We start from the raw sequence: 6,000 nt of genomic DNA, 5'->3' as shown, positions 1-6,000 counted from the left end.
CTGAGGAACCCACTGACTGTTGACTGGGGGTGTCAGATGTCACTTGTGATGAAGTGGATGACCGTGTTAACCAGTCGATGACGGCAAATGGGTTGCTGGTCGAGACATGACCGCTAGCTGATCCCAGGAGCTCAGGCCTCTTGCTGTGACTCCTGCTTCCACTCGCCCCTAGTCTGCTGTGACCTCTGCCTGATGAATTTAGGCCTCTGCCACTTCTCTGTGCCCTTTAGACTTTAACAGGAACAAAATGGTACACCACTTAGATGTATGTATGTGGTATGCACTTATGAGGGGAGGACAAAGTGCTCCCATACACTTAAAACAGTATTTGTCTACAACATCAGCAGGTGTGTACTTTTGGCCGGCCTTTCACAGTATCTAGCATGTTGCATGTGACTCAGGGTTATCCCGCCAATCCTTGTTCCCGTCTTCCCAAGATTCCTTGCCCCATGTCCTCACATGTGGATTCCCCATTTTTGATGCCCGGCCTCTGGAGCAATTCGAGCGATCGAATCACGGCGATATTCACATTCGTTACAAATCCAATTTTTGATGAAATTTGCAACGAATTTGGATTAATCAGATTTGATTCACTCATCCCTAGTTTTAGGCAAATGTATTTAATAGCAGTGAAAGGAGACATTTATTGTAAAAAAAAAAAACAACAACACATTTTTATGGCTCTGCAGAGCCCTAATTTGTCCTGTGAAGTTACACTTACCTGTTTAATATATTCAACCTATTATTTTTACAAAGCTGTTGATAGGCTTAGATCTAACCAGCAGTTCAGGGGATCAGGGGAAGAATATGTTACATGGCACAGATGAGAACTTGCATTGAGGTAAAATTGGAATTTTTCTATTCCTCGATAACCCCTTTAAAACAGTTGCTACAAGGCTTGTGTGTATATAAAAGATTTAAGTGTAGATTTTTTACATTTAGTTACAGACTTCGGAGCTGCAGAAGAATCCAACTTGTACCCAGCCGGCTGATAAAGATTTTTATACTTTCATAATAAAGACAATTTATGAATGTGATGCATTGAAAAATCTAATATCTGTGATTTTGCAGAAATATAAACTAATAATATATCCAGAACTATGTTTAAACCTGATGCTGTTTATGTACGAATACACTATAAAGAGGTTGTGCAGGATTAGAAAGACAGGGATACTTTTGTCAATCAAAGAGCTGTACTATACCTGTCCATGCATTGTGCTTTGCATTGCAGCTTATCTCTATTAAAGTAAATGGCTAAGCTGTTGTACCAAACTTAACTTAAGAACAGGAGTGGAGCTGTTTTTGAACTTTTTATTTTTTTTAAATCCTCTTCACCCGCTTTAACCAATTTTCAACATTTGCCATATTTATATACAGTGTTTTCGAGATGTAATTCTTTCAACTCACTGTACATTGTAGCGTGCAGGAATGGTGCAAGCTCAAGAGCATGTTACAGTTGACATGCTGTTACATTGGCTTATCTCGGAGTTATTTGTGATTTCAGGTGTTTAGCCCCTTAGATGCCGCAGTCAATGGCGATCACTGCATCTAAGTACTTAGAACGCTGAGTGTCATATACAATGGCTAAAATATGTATCCATGTTGCATTGTGATTGTTTGTCATTCATTACTGGTGATATATGTCCTGCCTCAATGTCCATTGGTATTCACAACTTTTAATTCCCTTACCCTTATCTGTGATAGTTTAACATTCCAAAGAATCCATTCTGTTTGATCAAACTACCAGGAGATGACAGTCTAAGCTATTGCATCCAGGGGCCAGTTGGGGGCAATTAACATAACTGTGCCAATTAGTGGACACTGTTTGCCTGGATGGTAAATTTGACACCTTCACCAGCCGAACAGACTTTAAGACCTGGTGTCGATAAATGAAAGAGAGGTATGGGAAGTAGCTCCCCTGTGAAAATGCCATGTCTTCCAATATTAATGCGGCATATAGAAGAGAAGACGGAGGCACTCACCATTCCAATAAAATACTGTACTTTATTTTAAATGGCAGCATAAAAACAGCAGGTGCATACATGAGGGACACCGACCAGAGATGATAGCTATTCTCCACCTTGTCCCACCCAGGGGCTGAACATAGAGGGATCACCTGTCCATAGCAGGGTATAAAACCACAGACTGGTGGTGGTGGTGGGGGGGGGGGGTTAGGGCACGCTTGCATGGGGGACAAGATCTAATTTTGGAAGCCAGACGCAATTTCCTACCAGACCCCATGGAATAGAACGCTGTAACTTTTTGTAATTAAAGATTCGAGTTATTTTCCCATTTATTTTTATTTTCTGTGTGGTGAAACTTTGTCTTGTTATTATCTGTTTTTATATGTACTGTGAATATTTTTCTTTCATAATAAATCATTCATTTATTAAAGGGGTATTCCAGGCAAAACCTTTTTTTATGTATATCAACTGGCTCCGGAAAGTTAAACAGATTTGTAAATTACTTCTATTAAAAAATCTTAATCCTTCCAATAGTTATTAGCTTCTGAAGTTTTCTGTCTAACTGCTCAATGATGATGTCACGTCCCGGGAGCTGTGCATGATGGGAGAATATCCCCATAGGAACTGCACAGCTCCCGGGACGTGAGTCATCAGAGAGCAGTTAGACAGAAAACAACTCAACTTCAGAAGCTAATAACTATTGGAAGGATTACGATTTTTTAATAGAAGTAATTTACAAATCTTTTTAACTTTCCGGAGCCAGTTGATATATAAAAAAAAGTTTTGGCCTGGAATAGCCCTTTAAGTCCAGCCTTATGTCTGGTAAAATGGACGCACATTGTCCTTTTCTTTCCTGTTCGCTACATTATAGATTTGGATTAATCTTTTTCCTGTTTTGATATAATTCTGGGGATAGTAGGTTATATTTGGGAATTGTGGCATATCCAGATTGGATTGATAGCTTCCTGTCGGCTTGAAATTGACAGGTGGGGGCAGCGATACCTTTTATTTGGGTGGTGTAAGAGCGATTTTTTATCATTATTTTCGGTCTAGTGTAAACAAATAGTGATTTTATAGATCACCCTACCACCCACTCATGTCGTCTCGTGACACTGAACAGTTCTAATAAATCTCAGTGACAACTCGATACATCAAGTGACTTAAAATGTAAATTAAATATGTATTGTGGTATAAAAGTATGCATGTAAAAAATAGCAAACAAGCAAGTATGAAAGAATATTATATCTTGCCACTAATATCAGAGGAGTGATAGGTCTAAGACAGGCCCATAAGTCATCAAAAGCTACACCGTAGTCAGCAGGCAAGAAAAGCTGCAGTAGGGTTAAAGTCCTTGAATTCTTACTGTTCCTTTCACTATAGGAAAAAAAATAATCCCTTACTTTCGCAATAAAAATCCCCCCAATATAATCCCTTTTACTTCTGCTATAATTATAATTAGAAGTGTTTACACATTAACTCAAACAAGCACAATCTAGACTAAACACCACTATGTGCCGGACTTTTCTTGGCCTTGCAGTTATGTGGCAAACAGTAAATTATTAAATGGAATCCCCACATTTTGGGGGGGATTTGTTTTACCCAGTGAACTTTTTGGTAAAACTGGCATGTTCTCTTTTAGAGATGAGCGAACTTACAGTAAATTCGATTAGTCACGAACTTCTCTGCTCAGCAGTTGATGACTTTTCCTGCATAAATTAGTTCAGCTTTCAGGTGCTCCGGTGGGCTGGAAAAGGTGGATACAGTCCTAGGAGACTCTTTCCTAGGACTATATCCACCTTTTCCAGCCCACCGGAGCACCTGAAGGCTGAACTAATTTACGCAGGAAAAGTCATCAACTGCCGAGCCGAGAAGTTTGTGACAAATCGAATTTACTGTAAGTTCGCTTATCTCTATTCTCTTTATTCTTTGGGTCAACATAAAACAATATCTCATATATCTTTATATGTATGACTTTTACAGTACTACTTTAAAAAAAACAAAAAACTTTGTAACAAAATGAGAATGCTTTAAATGTCTCTATAAGTTTTTATTTTTCCGCATATGAGGCTGTATGAGGGATCAAAGATCTGTAGTTTTTATCGGTACTACTTTGCATAAATGTGACATTTTGATCACTTTTTATAAAAAAAAATTCTGGGATATAAAATGACCAGAAATCATCAATTTTAGACTTTGGTATATTTTTTGATGTTACAATACGGGATCATTGACATATTTATATTATATTATATTTATATTGACATTTTATTATAGACATTTCCACACATGGTAATACCATATCTAATTATGTTAAATATATATCATTTGTTTTTATTTGTAAAATGGTAAAAGGGGGTAATTACATTTTTTTTATTAGGGAAGGGGCTTATTTATATGTTTAAAAACATCTTACTACATTTTTAGGGGACTATTTATAGCAATCTTTTGATTGCTAATACTGTTCAGTGCTATGCATTGGCAAAGCACTGATCAGTGCAGTTGGGTATCTACTTGCATAGCCTGCCAGATGGCAGACCATACAAGAGGATTTCTGGAGATGCTGTGGAGTAGGTAAGCAGAGCTCCGGCTGCTATCTTGACTCATCAGACCCCGCAATCACGCAGCTGGTGGTCCAATGAGTCTCACATTCACCGCAACTGCTTTAGGTGCCATGATCAGTACTGATTACGGCATCTAAAGGATTAATGGCAAACATCAGCGGGATTGCTGATGTCAGCCATTAGTGGCGAGGTCCCGGCTGCCGCTAAAAGCATTTACTGCATGGGTCCCCAAGGTGTTAATCGAAATGCGTAAATATAAGACAACAGGGAATAAAGAAAGAAACTTTAAAATTCAAAATGCTTTGTTATGTAAAAATTTTAATCAGCTCTGCTTTTCTACTCTTGGATACTTCCTTTAACATTCTGAGCAATCTCCAGACAAAATAAAGTCTCCAGAGTTGTAGGTTAAAGCTTTAGGCAGATGTGTGAAAAGTTGTTCAATCTACCTTTAAGAGTTGCTCTAATAGCAGATATACTAACTTAAAAATTCTCTGGTCTGGTTTTCACACATATTTAGTAGTGTTGCTCACGAATATTCGCATTTCGAATATTCGCAGCAAATATCGTATATTCACCAATATTACGAATTTCGCTCCAAAAATTCGCGATTACGAATATTCGTCTTTTTTTCAAACTGTTTTAAAACTGAGCACATTGTAGGGATCTCCTTTGACTGATAAATGCAATGCTTGTATCATTAAAGACCCAGGGATGAGACTGTGAGGCGAAAGGTTTATGCATGCGAATATTCGCAATGCGAATATTCTTTGAAATTCAGCCCTACTTGAGAGTTCTGCAAGCACAGTTGTCAGAGCTTAGCAACGTCCCTAGCAACCAATAGAAACTTGCTGGCACGACCAGTATATAACATCACTCCCCACCAGCATTCCTTTGCAGATTCACATGGTGGTTTAGAGAGGAGAGTGTTTCTGTGCTTTTGCTTGCGTCCTTTGTGCCTTGTATCCTGTGACAACCAATTGCTTTTTTAAAAGCAGAAGAGAACCCAATTGTTTTTTTAAAAACAGAAGAAGCACAACTTATAACACCGTGATAACTCTCTGAGTACAGATAATGTATAGATGTGACCAGCAGTCCTATGTAACACCACATATAGCACAGTGATAACTATCTGAGTACATATAATGTAGTAGATGTGACCTGCAGTCCTATGTAACACCACATATAACACAGTGATAACTATCTGAGTACAAATAATGTATAGATGTGACCTGCAGTCCTATGTAACACCACAGATAACACAGTGATAACTATCTGAGTACAGATAATGTAGTAGATGTGACCTGCAGTCCTATGTAATACCACATATAACACAGTGATAACTCTATGAGTACAGATAATGTAGTCGATGTGACCTGCGGTCCTATGTAACACCGCAGATAACAGTGATAACTCTCTGAGTACAGATAATGTTGTAGATATAACCTGCAGTCCTATGTAACACCACAGATAACAGT

This window comes from Hyla sarda, chromosome 1 (genome assembly GCF_029499605.1).
Source record: "Hyla sarda isolate aHylSar1 chromosome 1, aHylSar1.hap1, whole genome shotgun sequence".
Taxonomy (NCBI): Eukaryota; Metazoa; Chordata; class Amphibia; order Anura; family Hylidae; genus Hyla; species Hyla sarda.
The sequence above is the reverse complement of the archived record's forward strand: the minus strand, read 5'-3'. Positions refer to the sequence as shown.